This window comes from Protopterus annectens, chromosome 6.part1 (assembly GCF_019279795.1).
Source record: "Protopterus annectens isolate FY-2018-M chromosome 6.part1, PAN1.0, whole genome shotgun sequence".
Lineage (NCBI taxonomy): Eukaryota > Metazoa > Chordata > Ceratodontiformes > Protopteridae > Protopterus > Protopterus annectens.
In genome coordinates, this window is record NC_056738.1 from 251,674,748 (window position 1) to 251,701,987 (window position 27,240).

The 27,240-nt window shown below is 36.9% G+C and overlaps 1 protein-coding gene across 1 annotated transcript in view; it reads right to left on the minus strand.

The window, feature by feature from the left end:
• LOC122805490 (ras and Rab interactor 2-like) overlaps nt 1-27,240 on the minus strand; it is a 1,218,761-nt gene that overhangs the window by 1,076,192 nt on the left and 115,329 nt on the right. The window lies entirely within an intron of this gene.

Sequence of the window (27,240 nt, forward strand, 5' to 3'; positions counted from 1 at the left end):
CATCCCCCTTTTTCCCATTTACATGGGGTTGGGGTATCGTATTAACTGTCGCCAACTCTCTCGGTTCAGTGCCACTCTCCTGCCTTCTTCAACACTCATGCCTGACTGTCGCAGATCTTCTTTCATACAATCCATCCACCTCTTTGCTGAATGCCCTCGCTTCCTCTTACCTTCTTCCTGTCTGTCCCAAATCTCCCTCACCAGATTGTCTTCTGCTTTTCTACACATGTGCCCATACCATCGTAATCTGTTCTCTTTGATCTTTTCTGCAATTGGGGCTACTTTGGCTTCTGCTCTTATGTTCTCATTTCTTTGCCTGTCCCGCAGTGTGCATCCATCACCTCTAGCTTCTTCAGCTGTTCTGCCTTTACTGCTCAGGTTTCTGTACCATACAGTAGTACTGGTCGCACCACTGTCTTGTACACCTTACTTTTCAGCTTCTTTGGCATTCTTCTATCATAGACTACACCTGGTACTCTATGCCAGTTGACTGCAGCCCCTCTGATTCTAGCTTTGACCTCTTCATTCAGACTACCCTTCTCCTCAACCACCCCTCCCAGATACTTGAAGCTGTTTACCTGTCCCACTATCTTCCCATCTATCTCTATTCTCAGCTTCTTCTGATTTCCTCAATCTGCTGCCATTACCACTGTCTTATCTGTGCTTAGTTTCATCCCATGTGCCTTCAGATTTGCATTCCATTCTCCTATCCTTTGCTGAAGTTCTAGATCAGAGTCTGCCTGTACTGCCACATCATCTACATACAGCAGCTTTGTTGCTCTGACCCCTCCAACCTGTTTGCTGATGTAGTCCATTACCAGTATGAACAGCAGTGGGCTCAGAGCTGAACCCTGGTGTACACCCACTCCCACTGGGAACCCCTCAGTGACGCCAAACACTGTTCACACTTGAGTCACTGGGTCCTTGTACATAGCCTGTACTAATTCTACCAATGTTTCTGGGACTTCAAACCACCACAGTACTGCCCAGATCAGCTTTCTTGAGACCTTGTCATATGCTTTCTCCAAGTCTAGGAAAGCCCAGTTTCACTCTCTCCTCTTCTCTAGTTTCTTCTCAAGTATCTGTCTCAATGCAAACATCTGAATCCGAACTGTTCATCTCCCATCTTACATTCTACTATTCTGCGTATCTGTTTATCAATCACCCTCTCCAGAACTTTCATGCAATGTGGTAGGAGTTTGATGCCTCTGTACTGTCCACAGTTGTGGATGTCCCCTTTGTTCTTGTACACTGGCACAAGTATGCTTATTCTCCAGTCATCTGGGATATGCCTTTCTCTCCAAACTGCAATTAGTACCCTCAGGAGCCATTTCTCCCCTAGCTCACCCAGCATCTTTATCATATCTGCTGTGACCTCATCTGAGCCTGCTGCTTTCCCTGACTTCATTTTCCTTAGTGCTGCTCTTACTTCTTCTAAGCTGGCCTCATCTTCTACTCTCATTGTAGGCTGTTTCTGGGGCAGTACCGCTTCTGTGGGGTTTTCTTCATTCAGAAGCTGCTGGAAATACTCCTTCCATCTGCCTTTGATGTCCTGTGGGCTGATAAGCAGGTTGTTGCTGGAATGAAGGGTGTCTGACTATCTTCTTTATCTTGCTGTCTTTGCCTTGCAACCTGGTATAGTTTCTTTGTGCCCCTTACTGAGTCACTTTCCAGAAGCTGATAGAGTGCCTCTGATGCCCTATTCTTTGCTATTGCAACTTCTTTCTTAGTTTCTTTGTTAGCCAACCAGTAGTCCTTCCTAGCTTGGTCAGTCTTTTCAATCTCTCACTTTTTCCTGCACTCCTCCTTTCTTTTGATTACTTCCTGCACTTCTGCATTCCACCACCAGCTTTCCTTATGTACCTTATTTCCATACCTGGCTTGGTCACATATCTTTTCTGTGGTCCTAACACATGCTGTTTTTTAGGCGCTGCCACTCTTCTTCAACTCCACCTATTTCCTCCTCTTCTTGGGGTGCTAGAGCCCTGAGTAATTCCTTGAACTGCTGTACTTTCTCTCCAGTCATCTTCCAAGTCTTCAGCCTGGTCTCTGTTGACCTTAGAGCCTTCTCTGACCACTGCTTGCAGCTGATTGTGGCAACTACTGGTTTATGCTGTGAACCAACTGTTTCGCTGGGGATGACATTGCAATCATGGATTCTACCCCAGTGCCTTTTCCTTACTAGGAGGAAGTCTACCTGAGTTGCATGTTGGCTACTCTTGTATGTGATCTTGTGACTGTCTCTCTGAACCATGTGTTGGCCAGACAGAAGTCTAGAATGGCTTCTCCTTCTTTATTCCCATTGCTCCACCCATGTGGACCCAGGCAGTCCTCATATCCTGTTCTGTCTGTCCCAATATGTGCATTTAAGTCACCCATTATCAACACCAACTCATGTTGTCCTGCTTTATCTAGTAGGTCCTGCAACTGCTGTCTGAATGCACTCTTTTCCTCACTATCACAACCCTGCTGTGGGGCATAGGCTGAGATTATGAATACTGTCTTATCATTACACTGGAGTCTGATTGCCATGAGTCTGTCATTAATTCTGATAATATCCCTCACTGACTTCTGAAGCCTCTGTCTCACCACAATTCCTACACCATTTCTAGCCTGTCCACCATCTGAGTAGTAGAGTCTGGATCCCAAGCCAAGTGGCTTTGTTGCACTGCCCTTCCATCTCATCTCTTGGATACATAGGATGTCCAGCCTCCTCCGTATCATCATGTCATCCACTTCTAAGCTGCATCCTGTCAGTGAACCTACATTAAGCATAGCAATTCTCAGTTCATGTTTGTCAGGTTGGTTGGTTTTATGTCCAGCTTTCACTCAATAGAGCTATCCCAGGTAACCCAGGCTGGGCAACTAAACACCAGCCAGCCAGTAGCCTATTGACCCAGGGCTGCTGGGCTTTTATGGCAGGCACACACTGGCAAACCCACCGTTAGCATGGGTCCCTAGCGTGGGTCAGAGAGTAGGCCAGGTCCTCAACCCACTTATCACCGGTAACTACCCATGCCCATTTTTTGGCGACAGTCAACATGACTGAATCACCTAGAGTCATATTTTACACCATCAAGTGGCTAGCCCTGCCACAGCACACAGTTTGCGATCCGTGTTCTCCTATCTTGAGGATAATGTGCACCACAATAGATGCCCAAAGCAGTTGGTCTTTTTTTTTTTTTTTTTTTACAACTCTTCCCCCCATTGGGCACCATGTAGAGTCTGCTGCCCACAGCTCCATTCATTGGTGAGTTTGAGATGGAAACACTCAGCATGTTTTTCGGACATGGGAGAAACCCCACAGAGACACAGAGAGAACATGCAAACTCCAAACAGGCATTAGTCAGAGGTCAGGATCGAACCTTGTACCTTATGCATTGGAGGCGAAGACCTTAACCACTAAGCCATCTGGTCTCTCTCTTCAACCATCAATGTTAAAAGAAAATTAATTTTTGCAGCATAAAATGAAACTTATTTATAAAACATTTAGTAGATCAGCCTTTCTTATAAGTGCTCATTAAGCCCAAAGAGGGATAGAGATACCAACTTAATAATCCACATTTGTTTTTTCATGTAAAAAATTTCTTGACAAACATCCCTATTTTATCCTTCACATTGTAATTTGTCAATACCTAAAAAAAGAAGCTTGATCCTGGACATTTTCATTTATATTTGTAAATGTTATTTGTTTAAATTTTGTGGTTAATTTCACTCAAATATTTGGACATGTGGTGCTTTAGCATCCAACAGGTTTGGCCTACATAAAAGTTTGAGCAGTTACAAATAACTTAGTAAATGAGCTAATCATGTCAGTAGCTCATTAACTGATGAATCTGCATAAAAAGATAACATAAACAGACGTGAATGTTTTTATTTTGACAATATGTTGTCAATTACTATATAGGATGCAGCCTGTAGGAACCGTAACTTCTAAGGCTGATTCTGATTTTTAAATGACTTATTCCAATACAGTAAAGTCTCAGTTAACTAGAACTCAAGCAACCAGAACTCTCAATCATGCAGGGAAAAAAAAGTACAATTTTCATGTGTTGCACTTTCTGCCTCCACCCCCCCCCCCTCCTGCAGAAACATATATTTTTAGAGTTTTAAATTTTTTAAAATGAAGATAGGAATAAATTCCCTCTCATCCCCACCTAACAAGTCAAACCAAACAAATAGTATAGAGTACAGTATTAGACAGGCCTATTTTTAATAGTAACTCTCAAGCAACCAGAAACTACAGTTATCCAGCATCTACCAATCCCCATGGGTGCCGATTCACTGAGAGTTTATTGTACTTCTTTTGTATTTCCCCTAGATATTGTCTAATGCATTTTCCCTGGGAAATAGAAACCTATGTCTTGGTGGAAGCAGCTCATCCAAGTCATTGTTAGTCAACTGTTTACCTCAATGTTTGAAAATACATCCAAAAACCTGTGCGTGTTTTCAGTGCTTGTTGTCACAAATGTCATATCGTACCCACTTTTCTTGGCATGTGTTTTACATTACAATATTTCATTCCTATCAGCTTTATCTACAAATTATTTAACTTGTTGTATGGATGGGAGGGTGGCCTAATGGTTAAGGTGCAGGGTTTGAGTGTCACAAGGGATAATTGGCTAGGCTTAAAATGGCTCACAAGGGCAGTTAGCTTAGTACTAATCTATGAACCTATATTAGAACCTTTACCATAAACCTTCTAGTTAATTGCTCAGTGCATTCCTGATAATCTGAATTTTCTTAACAAATCTTTTTTTTCTTACTTTTAGAAATTGAGAGTTAGGAATATGCGTAATTATGTGATTTGAATAACAACTAGTAGCCTGTAATACAAAATCTTTAGAAAATGTCTTCTTAAAGAAATAATGTGTTGTCTACAACTTTAGATGCAATACATTGAAAAAGGAACTCCTTTTTAAATGAAAATCCAAACTAATGTCTAAGTCCCATCTGATCTCATTTAAGTACAGCAAAAATATCTGTAAGTCTATTATATCAGAGGTCAAGACTCACTGAAAAGTCATCAAGGAACCTATACCACATTTCCATAGTGTATATAAATAGGTTAAGCCAAAGGTCATAGATCATAACCTCCTCAAATTAACTCAAATAAATATGCATATATAAGTGTAAAAGATGCAGCCACTGCAATACCACTAAGCTGAAAATATCATTGTCTGTCAAAATAAAACACATTTTGGTCAGAACATATTCAGTTCTGCATGATAAAAATGTATTACACCTGCATGGATTAATACAGCTCCCGGTTATCCAAAATTCTAACACAAATATCTCATACTGGCCAGGGCCAATATGAGACATCTTTATATAGCTCCTTGACATCCAAAGTGTGTTGATAAAAATCCAGTTCTCGTGATGTTTCCTGAATCAGCTTTAGAAAAAATGTGTAGTATCCTTCAGTGAAGCAAAGGGGACAAATACTGAGCAGAAGAACATAAGAGTATGAAATGTTGAAGTATTAACTGCAAGCTCCTTATGTAGCCTGGAATCTGTAATACCTTCTTCCAGTATTAGATTGAAGAAAGCATAATATTGTGTTGAAATGTTTTGGTTTGACCCAATACCATTTTACAATAAAATCTAGTCTCTCATAAGTATGATAATGCTTCTTTTTGATAATCAACAATATTCTAAACCACAATGCTATATCCCCCCTTTATCTGCAAATGTGAATATTCTGTAAACATTTTAAACATTTTCTTTTATTAGGCAAATTATCGTACTTTAAAAGAAACACAGAATGAAAATGTAAATCTGAATAAAATGAAAAAAAAATCTAGCTGTCCACATAGTAACAGAAACAGAAACTCCGCTTTAGAACACTCATGGGTGTGCGGTAATATCTGTATCATACACTTCCCCCCATACCTTCTTGAACTTATGCCTGCTGTCTTTGTTTTCCAATCTATTCCAGTAAAATAAGTATCAACAGTGGCTTACTGTATCAATAAGTTCCTTAAAATAAACCTGCTATGTATTACATCAACTAATAAAACTCCTAAAATATGCATTAATAATCCATTATTGTACTTTTTGCAGCTTTCCTCACAGTAATCTCACTGAAAGATGCATTGATTTGCTGTTCTTATGTAATAGTTGTACTCATACTGTGCAACTGTCCAGAAATTTGCAGAATGTCCAGATTTTTGAATCACTTCACATTTTTGGTCGATCCTTCAATTTTTTTTTTTCCAATAAAAGAACCATAGTCACTAAATAATGATAATGTGTGAGTTTCATAATTCATAACCTTCACAAAATGCATTGTTAATTCAAAACATGTTATTATAGCAACTTTCTAAGTTTATAACAGCAATATTAAAAATCTGTTCCAGATTTTGGGTATTTGTCCCCCAGTTGTTTTGGCTTTGTCCAGAATTCTTAGGTTAAGATGTTGAAAGGTATGGCTGCTCCTGCCACTTCACAAACTTAGCAAGCCTTCTGGGGATTAGAGTAATTATGTTAATTAAGCTCATAAATATTCTGACATCATCAATGACACTTCACCATGCTCTCTGCATTCCTCAGACTTGATTCTGATTACAAACTGCCACAAACTGGTTGTGGTAAGTAGAATTAACAATGAAGTATGATTTTCTACAGGGAAGGTAATACATGTGCAGAAATGTATACAGTACCATTCATACTCCTCAAACTGCAGATATCAAAAATCTGGACAAAGGCCTTTGAAAAATAGGAACACCTGTCCCAAAAATATGTATTCTAATTAGCATAAATTTACATATCAAATAATATACATCTGACTACCCTGATAGGATTGTGGGATATCACCACTCTGAAGTAAAGTTTAAAAAATAAAACAGAAATAACAGTATGACATGAAAGACTCAAAATGAGGAATGTTCTTCATAAAGAGATACACTTGAGAGTTGAGAAATATTTTGGACAAAGGGCCAAAATCAAGGACAAGTTTTGAATATTGCTCTTAAAGTCCCACGGGGTTCTGTGCTTGGTTCTCTTCTGTTTGGCATTTACTTCTCTGATCTTAAAACTGAAAAAATGGACATCTGGTTGACCAAGGTTTCTATTGACTCCCCCAGATATCTGTATCCTTTAGAAAGAGTGTACCCTAGTTAATACTCGGTGCATAGATAAATTACCTACAGCATACAGTATTGATAACATACCACTAATAGACAAAAAGGCAGTCAGTGACCTGGGCATCTGTGATCATAGTTTCCTTTCTTTTGATTATTACATGGCAGCTGTATTCAGTAAATCCTACTTATCCTTAATTCTTATTTACTTCTTACTCCCACTAGTTAAGGGTTTGGTGTTAAGCATTCCAAAATTACTCTAGTGCTGTCCAGGTAAATTTGGACATATTTATGTGCTTAAGAGTCAAGTCATAGAATACCACTGCTTATATAAATCTCCACAGATACTATTTATAAAATAAACCTGCTATTAGTAAGTATGATGCAGAAAGAAATGGGTGTTGTATTGAAAAATCTTCCCTGATACTTAATAAATACATTATCCTGTGGAGAGAGTCAACTGTGTTTTGATTCCAAAGCATTTATGTTTGATCTAGCTCTAAGCAACTTAAGTACTGACATATAGGCATGTGTTATAGCTAATGCAGTCGCTACTATGACTGCAATGTTTCTGTCTATCTCTAGAAAACACCTGATATGCATCTTTTTCCACAAGATGCGAATGCAGTGATCTTTTTTTCTGCTTATGAAGTCATTAAAGGTAGGACAGATTTTCATTATTAAAAGAACTGTTTTCTATATTAATGCAATAGATTGTTATTCCCTACTTAAAAAACTATTACAAATAATAACATGTGGGACAAGTGTTGTTTTGATTGGATTTTCAAGAGATAACCACCCAAATTGCATGAATATTATGATACTGTCGTCAGACAGAGAGAGTTGCTACAGTGCACTATGCAGTCCACCATGAGAGATTTTAGCAGAAATGTTAAGCTGAAAATGAAAGGCCCTTAAAAGGTAATAGCCTTCCTATGACAGTAAACTTTCTTTTTTGTAACTGTGATGAACTCTCACTTTGAGGTCTCTGTCCCTCATATGTTAAGTCCAATCTGTCCATTGCTGAGGAGTATAATAAAAAATGAAGTATCACTTCCTACAAAATGCTGCAGTTTATAAAACAAAATCACAATTACAACTGATCTAGAACAGCAAATTCCTTCCCCATTCATTGTACAAACAAAAAGAAGAGGAAGAAACCCCTGCCATAATAGCTAAAACAAAACTGTCTTGGGAAATTTGTAGGTAATAAACATTTAGTTTTCTGCTTCAAGCAGACTTTTGTTCTGGACATCATGTGTTAATTCCAGAAGGCGTTATGTGCTGAATGAGTTTATAAATGAGTAAAAGAAATGGCGTGCTTAGGAACACAGTAAATATGTAAAATTCGGCCTTCCATTTATTAGCAGACTAAACTGTTATAATAGAAAAGTCCTTAGACTTGACAAAGTATCACTCCATGAAACTGCATTTGTTATTGCTCCACCTCTAGCTGTTTTAGCCTAGACTAGTAGGTTCAGTGAAAAAAAAATATTTTTATTTTACGGGATATACATTTTAAGAGGATAGAGCAAAATATGGTTAAATAAATACTACATTTGTTCACAGGGACTTGACTGTGATCACACTAGGGGTATTCAGAAATGCTAGCTCTGTAGCACTAATGATGCTGTGCTTTATGCTTCATAAGCCATAGTCTCTGTGGGTTATGGGTATTATGGTTGGGGTTCTGTAGTTGGCCATGATATGAAAGATACCAATAGTTAGCAATATATGTATGAATTATAGGTCTTTATCTAGGTGGAGCAGGCATGCGGTGATGGGATTATAAATTAGTAAATGACACACCCCTGCCAGAGTCAGGGCCATCCTCATCTGAGGTTAAAAGGATAGGGAGGCACAAAAACATGGCACTGAATGACTGTTATCATTAGCCTGGAACCATATTTCCATGACTATATCGACATCTGGGTCACCTACACAAGAACGACAGCTGAAAACACCGACACCCACATAGCCGACACTAGATGGTGGGCAATCAAAATGCCGACAATGGGGAAACGGTATCTCTCCATAGTGCGGAATAGAAAGATTTCCATTCCTGCACTGTAGTGCAGTCTCGGAGTTGGTATATTAAAGTTACAGGGGTGCGGGGGGTGGACCCCCCACGGGGGGTGTAGGGGGTGTATCCCCCCTGCTAGCACAAAAAAGGAAATTTTATTTTCCTTTTTTGTGCAGTTCTGCTGATGTCGGTATTTTGATTGTCGATCATCTGGTGTCGGCCGTGTGGGTGTCGGTATTTTCAGCTGTCGTTCTTGTGTAGGTGATCCAGATATTTATATTTTTAAAGGTTTAAAAAACCTCCAGAGAGGGCATAATTTTAATTAGGCTTCTGCTGTTGAACAGTGCCCCATCGGTATGAGTATCCTTTGGATTTGCTAGGTTGCAGATGCAGGAAACCGACTTTGCCTAAAAATGCATTATGGGACAGAAAACATACTGCACTGTATGTAGAACTATGAGGAGAGAGATACAAACCACCCTTAATGATGCAGTAGGACTGTAAACCATCTCCCCCAGGCTGACATACATTGAATCTCCCTGGAATGATACCAGTGACTGAGTTAGTTGTTGAAATCAGTTATCTTTTCTTTATATTGTGGCATAATTTACATTTATGCTTCACAAAACAAAATGTCTGGAAGGAATAGAATCAATCTGAGATCTCAGCCATTTCCCTCTTAATATGTTCTAGTGAGGTGCGGAATAAGTTGTTCAAACTCTTGCTAGTAAAGGCCATGTCATATGCACAAATGGGTGAAGAGCTTTGAGTGCCCTAGTAACACTATGACTTCTGACACCAGAGAAGCAGCTACCCATCAACCTATCCTTCCACAGCAGTGCATTGTATGCTTCACTATGGAGTCATTTTTATGTGGGGTAGACGTGTCTGGTAATCTAATAGGCTTGGCCATGCCACATGAGTGACCCTTGTTTGCTGTGTTAATAGATAGTACTGTTGTGTGAGCTTCAGGTAAGGTGTTTGTATGCTGTTGAGGTTTGAGTCGAGTGTCTAGGAGGCCTTAGAAGTTTTTCTAGGTTTTTTTTTTTACCACAGCATATGGGAGTTTAGTACTTCTGTATTGCTGTGGTGCTGAGAAATGTGTGATTTCTGGCAACCATGCTGGGAATATGTGATTTCTGATAAATGTGTGACATAAGTGGTTTGCCTCCAGTTTTGCATCTCTCACATACAGGTTCAGTGCTTGATAACACTGGTAGGCCATCAGTGATTATTGGACATTTGCTACAATACATCATGGTATCTAATGTTAGCAGGCTGTTGAAAGATGAGGTAGGTGCAGACTGTATTATCATGGTGAGCAGAAGTCTAGTAGACATGTACAATGAGCTTGTAGAAAGTTACAGGACTGATTGAGGGGATGCAAATATTTTACAGTCACTGCAATTTTGGGGGAGGGTTTGTATTATTGACTAGTTCCCTATTCATTTTTATTAGAAAAACACTGTGACAGTTAAGAGTCTGTAATTCTGTCACTTTTGGTTGTAGACAATTTGCTCTGGATGTTGCAGTAGTAAGGTTATACGTTTCTGTCAATTACAGCTGAAGACCATTTGCTCAGAACTGTGTCTGGTAGCACAGGTTGAGTCAGACGCATAACTAGGGTGGGGTGAAGAAGAAAGATGCACTGGGAACAAAATGTTAGGAGTGGTGATTGGCAGATGCCAATTGGTGTTTAGTGCCATTACTGGCATTCTGAAATTAATGCTGTATTGCACTTACACTCATGACTGAAGCACTTTACAGTGCTGTGTCGGGTATAAACTGTAGAAACTCCTTGCTACTACAATTAAAATGAAAGGAAGAGCTATTTTTTTTCCTGATCGTGGACCCTTTTTTCCATATTCAAGCCATGTATGTGCTATTTATGAATAAATAAAAGTGCATATTAAAAGTGTACATTATCATGTTGTTGTTTTGAAGACATTAGAGAGACATTAATACACTGGGTCATGTTATGTTTATTCACTCAAGAGGTGACAAAACAATGCTGTGTGAATATTTCTCACAAAAAAGGAATGATGTGTGGACAAATCTATTTTTTCAGTTAGTATGCATATATATTTTTGTTTTTACTCTTGCTTTATTGTAGTGTTAATTTTATCTAATTTTTTTTCTTTGAGTCTTAAATATTCAGTGTTAGGTCAGAAAGCAAAAGGTATTTCTTTCTGCATAGCCAAATAAATTACTTCCCAGCTGTAGGAGGAGCTATGATCTCACAAAATCAGGGTTAAGATTTTGTTGACAAAGTTAACAGAGCTACCAGAAAAGACTGCTGTCTGAGTATTCTTCACTTTTTTCCACCTCACTTACACTGTCCCGCTTGTATTCTTCAGCTTAGTGGCTTTTGAGTTGAACATTTGTTTCTGTTAATGATCACTACAAGATTATAGTATGAAGATCCATGCCTTAAATTAGTTTTTATTTATCCTCCTGTTTATATTTTCCAGCAAAATAGTTATTCATTTTAGTACCTTCAACTTTATCTCTCTTCCTGCTTACTTTTAAAAGAAATCTGATTAGTACCAGAATTCAACTTGTTACTTTAGTGGTCATTCAACAAATTTAAATGAAAATATGCCAATGACACTCTCATCTTAGGTAAATACAGACGTACTTCATGAGATAGGTTTCAAACATGCAATGGATGACAGTTATCTCAGGCAGTGTTAAGAACTGTCTCATGCTCACAGAAGTTAACTTCCTCTTTTTATGACTTTAGGTATCTGTTAAGAGTCTAGTACATACACTGCTTAGAGGTGACTTGTGCCTTGCTTACTCAAAGCCTGCCTGGATGGAAATGCTGCACATCCGCAAATCAAATGGGACAAGATTCACTCGCTTTAGGGACCTTAACCTAGCATGCAACATTAGCAGGACATGCTGGAGAGAGACAGATATCTCTCCCAGAGGTTACCACTCCTCTGGGACAAACTCCCAAATCGTGTACAGTAAAACAGAGCTCCTCACTGACCCTATTTAAGAGTAACTTGGACAATTGGATGATAACCCATAAATTTACACTGGGGGGTTCCCCTATGTCCTTCTTGGACAGGAGCAGCAGGTGCTGATCTCAGATTCACATTGCAAATATAGACTATATATCTTGGTCTATAAAGGAACAAGGATATAATATGGCTAGGCTTGTTAGGGCCCTAGGACCAATAGCCTATTAACCTCCTATGATCCTATCCTAGTACTTGTTTACTCCACTGTGTGAAAAATGTACACATGCCTTACTGGAATTTGTCATGAGTTTTGACAATATCATGTCTGCCAGGGGCAAGAATTAGTAAAAAATATTAGGGGTATATCAGCTATAATATAAATAATTAAGGCTAAATATGACATGGTAATTGTTCACATTGAAATGCACAGTCTAAATATGTCTTAATTTTTGTTTATGTAAAAACATATGGTGGGTTTTCAAAACATATTAGTAACCAAGCGAAAACACATCTGCTTAGTGAAACTCTCCCACCACCTGGTATGGTATTTGAATATCAAGACAAAATTGTGGTATTCTGTCAGTGGTAAAAGAACACTGTATTATTGACTGTTTCACTGTCTGTCATACTGGAATGAGATGTGCAGAAAGATGGAATGTTTTGAACACAATGGAATTCATCTCTCTCTCGCTCTCTCTCTCTCTCTCTCACACACACACACACACACACACACACACACACACACACACACACACACACACACACTTTCTTTATCTCTCTCCCTGAGGAGAGCAAGTATAGAAATGGACATTTTCTATCCCCTTGGTGTCTTTTTTAGATCTTTTCAAATTCCAAAATAAATAAATGACAAATAGAAATGTATTGTAGCTTTACTAGAAAAGCTCACTCAGACTCTGTCATACATTGCTGTGAGGGAAAGGTTGGTTTGTATTTGTTGTCTTGTATTTTGTACTGTTTCATTGCCTCCTATTTTTTGTATATTGCGGTTTATTTTCTTTACACAGTGTTTTACCTGCACTCTGCATTTAATTGCACATTTAAACTAGGAAAGAGGTCATAGCAGAGTCTGTTGTGAGTCACAAAGAAATTAGTGCAGGTCAGTTAAAGTTAATTACCTGTGAACTGAGGGTGGAGCTAGGAACTAAACCTTCTTTTTAAGAAGTAAAATAAAACATTTCAAGGTTTTACTGGAAAAGCTCTCTCAGACTCTACCATAGATTGCTGTGAAGGAAGGGTTAGTTTGTTTTTGCTTTCTTGTGTTTTGTACTGCTTCATTACTTCTTCTGTTTTGTACAATGTGGCTTATTTTCTTTACACAGTGTTTTACTTGTATTCTGCTTTCAAATGCATAATTTGAAAGCAGAATACAAAAAAAGAGATCATAGCTATGTATCTTGCAAGACATACAGAAATTACATTTTCTACTACCGTCCCACCCTGGTACTGTTTTGTTTTTAAACTCATCTGTCTTTCCAGTGTACTTATTTATTTTACATTTGTTTACCAGGAAACTCCGACTGGGATAAGACCCATTTTCAGTGGAGGCCCGGGGAGAAACGCTCCATATACAGAGATTATAAAAAAACTTACACAAGAAATTATACAAAAATAAATATACAAGACATACAGTACACCAGAAGTTACATTCTATGCTAGTATAGCTGACATTTGTATTATACAGTCATCTGGCACATACCATATCAGTTTGTTTAAGAATTAACTGGTTGTCAGTAAACATGAGGCAAGTTCTACATTGCCTCATGATGCTCATCTCCACCAAGCTGGTAATGGAGGTAGTGGGAAAGTTCATATCCATGGCAATGGACCCTTTTTACTGATTAGACAGTTGGAGTGAGAACATAAAACAATGTCAGTAGTATCCTGTTTGCAACTCTGGGGCAGTGTTTCTCACTGCAAAATAGTTGTCCTGTGAGCAACCAGATATTGGTGAAATTTCAGTTGTGCTTTAACAGGAAAAATGTTACTCAAGGTGTCCGTGTCTATACAGGCACTGCCAAACACTTGAGAAGAAACTAGTAAGTAGACCCTGAAAATTTAAGGATGAAATGTTTAGGAAAATATTCTGAAGTTAGAAACAAATCAAGCAGTACATACTGAAAACTAAGAATTAGCAAGTCAAGAATGATGAAAAGAGGAGAGTCAAGTGAAGGGCTACTGCCTGCCTATTACTAGTGCTGGACTCACCTCCACAGATTCACTTTGCTGGGATACAATGCTCCTTTATTTCTTCTCTCACCAGAAGCAAAACATTAGCACCAGTCCTAAGATGAGAAGCAGTCCATAGCCTATTTGGTGATCCACAATCTTGTCCCAGATGATGCATGGGTCTGTAGGCTTATTATAGCTTTTTTCTGGTAGATGCCTTGAATAGCAACCAGACCAATCAGGAATGTCAAGCACAAACACTCTGCCAAATCAGAAACAGTCAGGAATCAATGCACTCTTCTTCTTCTTCTTCTCTCAGCAGGAGCAGACTATAAGCACAAATTCTAAGCTGTCACCTATGAAGCAGTTATTAGGCTTTCTGTTGATCAGCAGTCTCCAGGAAATAATGTCACTGTACTCCTTCTCTCACCAGGAGAAAATAGAATCACTAATCCCAAGATGACTACTGACAGGCAGAATGTGGTCGTTCTAATAATTGATAGTGTTGCAATAGATATTGCAGATTTTAAAGGTAAGATGGAAAAAATGGATTAATATCCTAATCACTGAGTGTGCACTCTGCAGTTCGATATGAAAGGGGGGGGGGTGAAAATATTGTAGATTAAATCTACAAATTTTATGCCCCCTTACCTAAAGTTATACCCTTGTAATTAACTCAGTTCATCTGTCATCATATTTCATGCAAGAGTGAAATCAAATTCAGTTATAAATACATCATCATTCCTTGACTTCACTATTGGAAAGGAAACTGTCATGCAATAAATGACATACTTATGCAGACAAACTGGGACGCTATCATTAGTGACCCAAATATACCTCCTCGGGATATTGTCAATGAGTTCTATAAAATTATTAACTTCTGCTTTCATGACTACATACCAGTAAGACATTAATATATATACAGTTGAATTCAACAAGGAAAAAATGTTTATGGAATTACAGAATTAATAAGGTATACAACAGAAAAAGGGGTACTACTTGGCTTTTTAAACATTGTGAAAACAAGACTAGATTATTCTAAGTATATACACATCATTTTTTTTCTTATCAAATTTTCCAGATCCAGATGTTTTGCTTTAGTGGCACAAATGAATAAAGCCATGAGCCTGGTGTCAGCTAGGCACTCAGGCAAAAGAGGAGCTAATAATAGAAGATGGGAGTCAGCGGTCAAGGCTGGTTCACCCATGGGGGATGCAGTCTGGCCCAATGCAAACTCATTATCTTCTAGAAATAGATGGTTAGATAATGCAGTATATGTGCTGGGTACCTTAACTTGGCTCTTCTAAGCCACATCTGCACTGTAGGCTTCAAGATGCAAGTGAAGAAATGTGCATGGACACATGGGACAGCACAGCAGGTTCTTGCTCCTGTCAGCAGGCTCATCCACTACCAGGGTGGTAGTTATCACCAGAAAAATGAAAATTCCTTATGGCCACCTAGTTGATGGCTGTATTGTGACTATATCTCACACCACTGATGTGAATAAATGGACATGGTCACAGAAGAGACTAGCTGTCAATGGAAAAAAAATACAAGAACAATTTTCCAGATGTAATGATTCTTGACTTCCAGTTTGATATCACATTTTAAATACCAACAAAACATATTTATCAGCTTAAATAATTTTTCATTGAGAAATGTAAACTTTTTCTTCAGAAAAATGATAAAGTGGAAGGTTTTCCCCAAAGTGTTACTTATCTGGCCAGATTTGGTAAAGCAGTAGCCAACCGTCATTACTCAAAGCCTGCAGGAAGAGTCTACTTCAACATAAAGAAAGTTCTGAAAGTTTGGCACTCTGTCCAGTGATTTTATATGGCTCTTCTCAGGCCCTTCAGTGGTTATGATGCATGGAAGGTACCTTAAAGTTCTGGCTGCTGGCCAGTTGTTATATCTTTGGTAGAGCAGAGGATACTGCAGCTCTAGAACAGACTCCTCAGCCACATTAAACAAAGTTCATCCCTGTCCATATTCAAATGCATCTTGGATCTATGGATATGAAACATTAAATTTACCCCAGGACTGTCCCCTGTACTACTAATGAACAGAGGGAGCTCTTAAATTCCATATCTTATGCATGGATACCCTCAAATTATGTATGGTATGATCCCAGTTATTCACATTAGGGGTAATATATAATTATCAATAATGGAATGGGTAAGGCCAATATCAAACATCATGTGATAGCTTCATTTGTGTACACAAAGGGAAACTGGCTAGGCTTATAATGGATAAAACAAAACAAACCAGCACTATGGTGAACCGCACTTGGAGATAAAAAAACAACTAAGATAAAATATACAAACTCCACAAAGCAGACACGTAGGGAGAAGAAGCAACATCAGTTTATTAAAAGTCCACAAACCTTTTGGGTAATAACCCTTCTTCAGTGTGTGCAGCTAAAATCACAAACCATCTTAACATTTAAATACAGATATCATTATGACACAGCCCAATCAAATTTCTCAAACAATTAAACAACAATCATCTTAAAGGAAAAATATATACAAATCCCAGAGTCTAAATATTTTATAAAAATATTTTTCTAAAAACTGGTAAACTTAAAAATCCTATACAGTAATACTCACAATATAGCACAACATCTTATTTCAACATAATTTGTTTCTTTTTCAAAACAGGTTTGATACTAACAAATGTATTTAGGCCAGGAACCCAATCTGCATTTAGATGTACTATCCATTCATGTTCACATAACTCAAGAGAATTATGTAAATCACCACCTCTTTTATTTCTATATTGTATATCTATAACTCTAAACAAAAATCTATGAGTTACATCTTTATCAATTATATGTTTAGCAAGCGCATTGCTGGTAACTTTTCTCTGTATGCTCTACAATTCTTTCTTTCAATTTTCTTGTACTTTTACCAACATAAAAGGTAGAACATTTAACAAAATTTGGTAAATAAACTATGTTAGGTGTATTACACATGGCATGACATTTAAAGATAAATTTCCTATTAGTTATGGGATGTTCAAACTCATTATTTTTAATAATATTACTGCAGCATTTGCAGGTAAGGCATGGAAATGTTCCAAATTTCGATGCTCAGAAACTAGGACCAGAAGGCATATCCTTATAACACAGCCTCTGTTTTAAATTGGAACATCTTCTATAAGGAAGAAAGGGTTTTTCATCCACTATATTAGTAAGCTCAGACATAGCTGTAAGTATACCCCAATTTCTCATTAAAACATTTTTAATGTCTGAGAATCTCCTAAAATACATAGTAGTATAACAGATATAGCCCTCTCAGGTCTGATCACTATTATTAGGTGCAAAAGTATAATCATTTGTAAAAATGGTTGAGCATCAGAGCTCCTTTTACTCAAAATCTCATTTTTTATGTCTTATAATGCACTGCTTTCATAGCCTCATTATTTAAACTCTTCCATCATCTTATTCAACTCATCATTACATATATTATCATTAGTGATTAATCTACTTGCTCTTAGAAATTGGCTTTTAACACTACGCTTAAACATATGAGGGGTGTGCATACTAGTCCTATGGGTATATCTATTTTAATGCACCTTTCCTGAAAATGGACATAGTGATTTGATTACATTAATTTTTGGTTAAACTAATATCCAATTTTTTTTTTTTTTTTTTTAGGCTTATAATGGCCCAGAAGGGCAGATAGCCTTGTACATACATACCTGTGAACATATGAACCTATTAATGGAAAAATAAGGTAATCTATAATTACATCAGAAACTGAAGGGGAAACATTGTGACTATAACATGTTATCAAAAAATAATAAAGTGATCACACAGACACAGGTTATTAAAAATATACATTCAGAAAAAAATGTATGCAGACCTCGTAATACACACACAAAATTAAAACTCAGTTTACATGGGAGCAGACAATACACCTAGTGGTTTCCTTCACAGAATGAAGTAAAACTTAACTAAACCCTATTCATTGATTATGTTAAGTAAACTAATAGCATGCAAATATATCTCTGACATTAGGCAGCTAGATGTAGTGGCACCAGTCGACAAAGAAGAGGGGGCACATTTGACCCCTGCAATTTTAGACCCATCTGCTTCATCAGCCTGGCCAATATTTTACATAGAATCAGAAAAAGAACGGCAGATGAAAAGGTGACACAAATCCGCTGAGGCTGTATAATATTGTAAATCTCCTTTGCAAGAGGCCCATAAGATATATGCAAAAGACACCTTAAGGAGGTGTAAGTGTTCCAGCTTCACGGCTGTTGAATGCTTGTAACATTTTACTGTTTTAAGACTTAATTGATGCATTTAGGCCAATAAAGCCAAACCATTCTAGTTGTAGATGTGTCATGACATTTTTCTCCCTTTTATGAGCTCACCAGTACAACATAAGTGGATAGGTTTGGCTATTTTTCAGAAGCACTTATTTTATAAAAATATCTGATGTCCATAACATTAGGGTGATTGCAAAAATCACAAAAAAAACAATTAAAACAACAACTGAAAAGATCACCCAGAAAAGTCATATAGGGAAAAACAACAGAAAGATCAAGGTACAGCAGAGTCTCTACTTTGTTATACCTTAAACCTGATATACAGCTAGTGCGGTTTGGCTTTATTGTTATTTCAACTGTTCTATAAACTATTTGCACTTATTATTATGAGGTGATTTAGCATTCTCCATGGACTGAAGTATATAACCCTACCATTGCCTGTTTAGATCTGTGTCACTGAATAAGAACTCATCTTCCTGCCTGAAAAATAAAATTCTACTCATCTTGTCAATGAGGTATTAATGTTCTTGTCTATCATACTGCCAGTGAAACCTATACAGCATGTGGTAGTGAAAGGGTTAATTAAATATAAATATATGCACAAAGCAAATAACTGCAGGATCATAGTCATACTATCCCGTTTATAAAAAAAGATCTACCCAGATTGATAGATATGATTCCCCATGTAAGAAGCCATGTTTTGATTGGCTTATAAGGTTTTTGTTATTTGCCAGACGTAATATCATCTTTCAAAACATTTTCTAAAACAGTTGCAAAGCTTTAAAGATCTATTATTTGTTTTTGTCAGCTCAGTTTCACTTCCTTAGATATGAGAATTATATCACTTGTGCTATATTTCGGAAATAGTAGTTTCTTTTAAGCTCATACAAAAGAGAGGAAAAAGTGAGTAGTATAGTGAGTGTTTAATTATTTTTGCAAAAATACTAGGGATGGGGTTTGGTTCATACTCTAGGTGTTTCACCTTCAGAAATGCTGAGTTGATGATTTGTTTGTTAATAGTAGCTGGAATTATTAATAGTACAACATTTATAGCTTCACGTTGACTATCCCCAGATAAAAGGATACAACATTGGAATGCAAATATGTGAAACTTAGCTTGTTTGGCAAAGATGAAGGATTTAAACTTTCTATTTTGTTTGATATAAACCTTCCTTGCATTTTGCCTTCTCTACTTTTTATCTAAGATAAATAGTCTGTTATCCTTTCTTTTAGTCAGCTAAAGTTCTATGTAAGTCTTTGAATGAATTACTATATCACATCTTTGGCAGGTTTATCTTAGTCTGCTTTTATTTGTCCTTTAAGTTATTTTCATAAATAGAGAGAATTTATTGCATCACCATAAATCTTATTCTTATTAAACAGTTTGGTTATGTTAATATTCCAAGAAAAACTTAATATAGCTCCATGTTTAAGTCCACATTAATGTCTACTAGCCTGTTCCAGGGGTAGCTCATGGCCCTGACTGTTGGTCTGCAGCTCCGCCCTTCCAGCAAAGAAGGCAAAATAAAGCATTAGTCATATTTATCTTTTGTTAATAACACTAGAATATGTAGTCTGCATACGGAAGTCTGTGCATGAATTATTACACATGAGCTAAGTTCTGGGAATATCCAGCTGCAATTTAAAGAAAACAATGGTTGATTTCATTTGTCGGGCTATTTATTAAAACAATCAAGCATCATAGCAGTTCTTCCTGCCTTCAGAAGAAGACAGAAACAATTATTAGAAAGCAGCTCACCCTGCTGCTGTATAAGCAGGACAGAGCTATTTCAAATGCGAATGAGTGACTGGAACAGCCTAACTAAAAATTAAATAAAAAAGAGAAAGAAGTTATTATGACTTGAAAATGTAGGAGTGTGGGGGTGGACCTTTTTTTAGGTATTTATATATATATTTTATTGCTAGTATTGTGCATACCACTTAAATGTAATGATTTTTCTTTTATGAGTGTGTGTGTTTAAGGCGTATGGATGTCTCAACTGTCCCTGATTTTGCAGAATATCTCTGATTTTTGCCTCATATTTTGGTTTGTTCCCTGTTACGTTTGTATTTTTTCTGGCAAAAGATTGAGGACAGATCATTAAATAATGGCAGATATTTGAGTTTTGGACTCAATGTCCTTCAAGAAAAAGCACACTGATGCAAAGCCTGTTATTGTAGCAACTTTTGTAAGTATATAAAAGCAATATCTGTCCCTGATTTTGGTACTTTGCCACCCATTGTTTTTAATTTTCTCATGGTTCTTGGGTTAAGAAGTTGAGAGACATGTGAGGTGGGGGGGTGAAATGGGTTTCACACTGTATTCTTACAGCAGTTAGATAAGAAGATGCATTCCTTTGTATTTTTATATATGCACTTATTCATTTCAACATGGTGGTGTACAGTCAGTCATAAAAGTAGCTGTAATTGATGGTCATGTGTGTGTGTGCATGTGTGTGTGTGTGTGTGTGTGTGTGTGTGTGTGTGTGTGTGTGTGTGTGTGTGTGTATTATACATGCTGGAATGTGTGGGTGGTTTAAATGTCATCAACTGACACTGCTTTCACAGAATGTCTAATTTGTGACTCATCTTTTAGTCTGTTCCTCATAACTTTTTTGATATTTCTGGCAAATTAATGACAAATGCAATCACAATGTCATACATATGAGTTTCACACTTGACAGCCTACAGAAAATACATGCTGATACAAAGCCTATAATTCTAGCAATTTTATAATTACATAAAAAGTTCAATATGATATGTGCCCCATATTTTGGTTCATCCCCTATATCTTTTAGTTTTCACATAAATTCTTGAGCTAAGAGGCTGAGAGGTATGAGGTGGGGGTGGGGGGATCATAGTGAGTTGCACACAGTATTCTGACAAGAGTAGGCTGAGAATATGCAGTCCTGTGTGGCAGTTATTTATTTAGCTATTTATTTATACATTTATTAGATCTCAAAGTTCTGTGGTGTACAGCCGCATTCAGTCATGTGGCTGTAATTGATAGTCATGTCTGCCTGCTTGCATATAATATATTTCATCAGAACAATAACATTTGCATTTGTAGTATTATGCCTGTATTTAAACACCAGGCATTAGTACTTTAAACTTGATAATATGTTTTGGGTTGACATTAAATTCTCTAATGGTTTTATACACATTTTTTCATACATTATTAGTTTTTATATTGATTCTATACATGGAGAAAATATTACAGTTACAACTGTCGTTTGACATGTTTATATACATGACATTTTAACATTTTGTTACTGGTCAACTAATGAAACCTAATTAATTAGTGACAAGTCATTTGTATTGGTCAATACAAGTATTTAAAGAGGATGTGATGCAAATTTTATTGTTCTGATGAAGTCTTAGACCTTAAAACGAAAGCGCTTGACTGACTGGATTTTTGAATAAACTATCATCGTGTTACTGCTGGTTCTGGTCATTTCTACCTCTTTAAAACAATTCCACAAGAGGCTGGTTTTGTGGGTTTTTTTTCAGTTTTTTGGCAGTCCGCATTCCACTTTATGTTTTAAGTAATATATGAATGTGTGTATATGTGTGTGTGTGTGTGTGTGTGTGTGTGTGTGTGTGTGTGTGTGTGTGTGTGTGTAGATATATATATATATATATATATATATATATATATATATATATACATATATATATATATATATATATATATATGTGCGCGTGTGTATACGTGCGCATGTGTGTGTGTGTGTGTGTGTGTGTGTGTGTGTGTGTGTGTGTGTGTGTGTGTGTTATGGGGTTGCTAAAAGTGGTCTTAACTTTCTCTGATTTTGCACTATGTCTCTAATTCTGCCTCATATTTTGGTTTGTACTTTGTAATGTTTGGCTTTTTATGGCAAATCAGTAAGGACTGCAGTCAGTAAATAATCCAAAACTGTAACAAAACCCCCTCCCAAACATGTATTTAAATCACTATAATTAGAAGTAACTTTATTAAAACAGAAGGTAAGTGCTTTCGCAGAGTAACCTCTGCTTCATCAGACCATGACAGAACACAAAGTCTAGGTGCTATTTAAAATAAAAACTCAACCAATCACAGAAAGTTCAGCAATCATGTGATGACATTAATAAAATCCCTCCCAATCAATAAAAGCAACCTACCATTTGTTAAAGACAAAACAATATGCACATCATCAGATATAAAGATTTGTTAAACTTGTTCCAAATACAGTAGTAAATTATTAAAAACATCAATCATAATTAGTCTTCTTTTTCTTGTCTTGCTGTTTGGCCTGTGTTTGTGTGAGACCACTTGGGAATGGGTGGCACTAACATCAAGTTGGATTATAATCCAGATTAAAGTATGGAAAGTTGCGATGAGTTCTTAGCATTGATACCAATTCACTCCTATCTGTAACTCACTTGACTGAGAGCTCAGTTGTGAGACATCCCAGCATGATTTGGCTGCAAGTGAACTTTTTGTTTCCCAGTTGAGGAAGCTTGAAAATGATTTACATAGATATATGAGGTATCAGCAGAGACTTCATTTAGAAGCATGTATTCAACACAAGGTTGTGTCTAGAGGTATGAGAGTGTTAAAAATGCCCATTTATGGTGATGCATATATTGAACTACTTAAGAAATGGCAGACCTTGAATCTACATCTTGGGCTGGACTAACTTAGACTTCTGATTGACTTCTTTTATCCTATGGAACTTTTGTTAGGCACTGAAATCAAGACTTTATAATACGATATGCTTGTCAAGTTCCCGTCATTATCTTGCCAAGCAAAAATATGTGAAGTCTTGAGAAACATTGCTCATTATGCAGACAAGCTTCAGGGCATAAAACTGAGGAAGTTACAGCGTGGCCTGAATTACTTTAGACTGGGCTATGTTTTTTCTTGGCCTCGACAATCTAAGACCAGATGATAGAATCCCTGAAGATAATGGGGCAATGGCTGTGGAAGGCAAAAGTGCTGAAGTTAATGTTTCAACTGAACTTGGCTTTAGCAGCAATCCTTCCAGTACATCTACAGCTGTACCTGTTATGAATACAGAAGTTTCAATCACCACTACAGCTCACACCTCCAGTACAACTGAGTCCAATGCCCCACTTTTTCCCTAGTATCACCTTTATGAATAACAAGGGACTCCAGAGAGAATTATTCATGCAGTCATGCGAGAAGGGAGAAAGTGCAGTATCACAACAATTCCAGCACAGTATGAAATGAGGAACAGGCAATGAGTAACCTTGTCTTCAACATTTTGCCATATAATCTTACCTCTGATCAACTTTCTTTGTTAAATAAAGGGCTCTCTTTCATACCTTCACAAGCTTCAGACTTAACAGATGTTCTTTTTGATCTGAGGCTGTTTGCCCGCAATGTCTCCCTGTCTCTGTTGAACAATAGTTATCAGTCTATTTGCTCTTTCTTTAAAAAACCCAGTCTGTACACCCGAGATTTACATCCATTGGTGGCAGCTTTTATTAAAGTATGTGACAAAGAAATTAGAGACAAAACATAAACACAGTAGTCATAACTTGACTCCTGGCCAGAAGAAGGCATTGCATGAATTGCGGGCAGCTAGACATCTAGAAATACTCCCGCAGATAAGGGTGGAGGCATGATTGTCTTAAATAGAGATCTCTGTCTAAGATATCTATCTATCTGGATCAGATTTCTACTGTGTTGAGTGACTTTATTACTTATGTTAATATTGCTAAATATAGAGTAGATGGCTTTATTAATAGAGTCCATTTTTTGGTCTACGACCTGTTGATGACAGGATTGATTACTCAAGAGTTGTTTGCTATTTTACTATTGATAATCCCGTTATCTTTATTTTATTTGGGCTCCCTAAAAATTCATAAGAATCTTGAGAAGCCACCTATGAGACCCATGATCTCTAGTAGAGGATGGGTCACTGAGCCCTTATCCGTTTATGTGGAGAAAACACTTCAACCTCTTCTAGATAGTGTTACCACAGTGTTGAAAGGTAGCAAAAACTTTCTGGAAGACCTTTATGTCTGGTCTGAATCAAAATTTGCATGATGATGCTTTTCTTTTTGCCACACTTGATGTGAATTCATTGCTCAGTGTTACTCCTAATGATACTTGAGGTGATAATGTTAGGCAGTTTCTGATTTCACATACTGATTTTTCTACCACTAAGGTTGAGTTATTGTGTTCCTTGATTGAGATTATACTTGAGAATAATGTCTTTATTTTTGAGAACAACTTTTATCTACAGTAAACTGCTGTTGCTATGGGCACTGCATAACATCTATACCAGCTTGGTCCTTGCAAAGTGGGAAAATAGTCTGGTCTTGAATGGTAATACATTTTTTTCCTCTATTGGATTTTATAGATGTTTTGTGGATGACATATTTATTGTGTGGGAAGATAATGAACACGCGTTTAAGGCATTTGTTGACTTTCTACACAACAGAACTGATTTTTTGAGGTTTAGCTATAAGATTTCTAGAGAATCTTTGGAGTTCTTAGATATCTGCGTATGCAGAGAAGATCTACATGATATTGCAACATGTTTGTACAAGAAACCCCATAAAAAGAACACTCTGTTACTGAGAAGTAGTATGCATCCATGTCATATTTATTTATTTTATTTATTTATTTTACATTTGTTGACTGGGAGAGTCCAACTGGATACATGTCCATTTTCAGTGGAGACCCGGAGAGAGAAGCTCCACAGATTAAGAGCAAACAAGTATGAGATTTCTACATAGCAAACAAGTAATCAAAGGAAAACGCACGATTTAACAAGATTCCATAATTTTAAAGTTACAAAGTACAAAATTCATTGGTAGTCGCATGTTTTGACAAAATTCCACAGTTTAAAATTAGAGTAAAGTAGTACTTAGAATGTACTGGTCAGTTTTTAAGAGTAATGAGGTTACATAACAAAGATGATGATCTGCATTTAGCCTTTGAAAAATTAAAAATAGATTTTGTGGAGATGGAGTTATAGTCAGTCTATTGTAGAAGAATGTGCCACTACAACCTTAGCCCTTAGAAGCACTAAAGGTAAACCTTATTTTTCAAGGAGAGCCGAACATAGACATGATAATACTATACCTTCAAAGCAGTGTGTTACCAATAGACCTACGTGCACATACTCCAGTGATGTTGGGCTAGTTTGCGATGTACTGCAGAAGAATTGGCCTATTTATTAGCAGATCCTGTGGTTAGACAGGTCATTGACTCTGAACCGAAGTTCTATTTTAGAAATAATTTATCCCTAAAAAGACAATTATGTTATAGGAACTATAACACCTCTGTGATACCCAAGTCAGAAAGGAAGGGGACCTTTAGATGCCATAATTGTAAGGCTTGTGATTATATCTTTACATGTACATCATTTAAACATAATATTTCTGGTTTCACCATCAATTTAGGCTTTTACACTGATTGTAAAAGCAAGGACCTTATATATTTTGCTACCTGTTGCACATGATGTGCCTTCTATGTTGGGAAGACCAATGGGTTGTTTAAGGATAGGATTTTGGAACACTTGAATGATGTAGCCAGATGTAGAAACACTAGTGCTGAAAGGAATTAGCTATTACTTCATTTTTTTTTTGTGCTAGAGTTGAATCGCAATCCTAGGGAATTTGATAAGAACAGAACTGAAGTATGTGAACAGAGATGGATTTTACTGCTGAAAGCATATGTTGAACCGGGTTTAAATGAGAGGGTCTCCCTTAAACCTGTTTTAAAGAAAAGACCATTGTGACACTGATAGGTCTTGATATATGCATTTTTTGGGTTTTTTTCTTGTTCAAACTGGTATGTAGTGTTTTTTTTTTATTTGTCATACAAGAACTTGTATGCAGCTTTTGTTTCTCCATTAGAATATTACTGCTTTTTTTTTGCTGCATGTACTCAACTGCATATCTAGTTTTAATAACTCTTAATGTTCATGATGTTGCTTTTACTGAATGTGCAGAGCTTATGCTTGACATTTATTCATTTTTTTTATTTTTGTTACACATTTGCAATCAAGTAAGTTCCTGACATTCTTTCTGCTTCTACATTTAATGCATTTATCTATGTTTATGGTCAGGTTTGAAGCAACATATAGAGAATGCTCAACTTTTTTATGATTTACTACTGTATTTGGAATAAGTTTAACAAATATTTATATATGATGATGGGAATATTGTTTTTATTGCTATGTGTTTAACAAATGGTAGACTGCTTTTATTGATTGGGAGGGCTTTTTATTAATGTCATCACATGATTGCTGAACTTTCTGTGATTGGTTGAGTTTTTATTTTAAATAGTGCCTAGATTTTGTGTTCTGTCATGGTCTGATGAAGCAGAGGTTACACTGAGAAAATGCTTAGCTTCTGTTTTAATAAAGTTACTTCTATATATAGTGATTTAAAGCTGTATTTGGGAGGACTTTTTGTTACTGTTTTGGATTTGACTGCTATGTTTACTCCAACCTCAACTGAGTGGTCTACTTTTTCTTTTTTTGCAGTCAGTAAATAATGACAGACACATACATTTCAAACGTGATAGCCTTTAAAAACACACACTGATGCAAAGTTCTAGCAATGTTCTAAGTTAAAGGCTCCATCTTTTCTTGATGCTGGTCCTTTATTCCCATTACTGCTTAGCTTTCTCTTCAATTCTTAAGCTAATAGGTTGAGGGTAAATGGGCTGTACAGTGTGCACGGACAGCAGTGAGCTAAG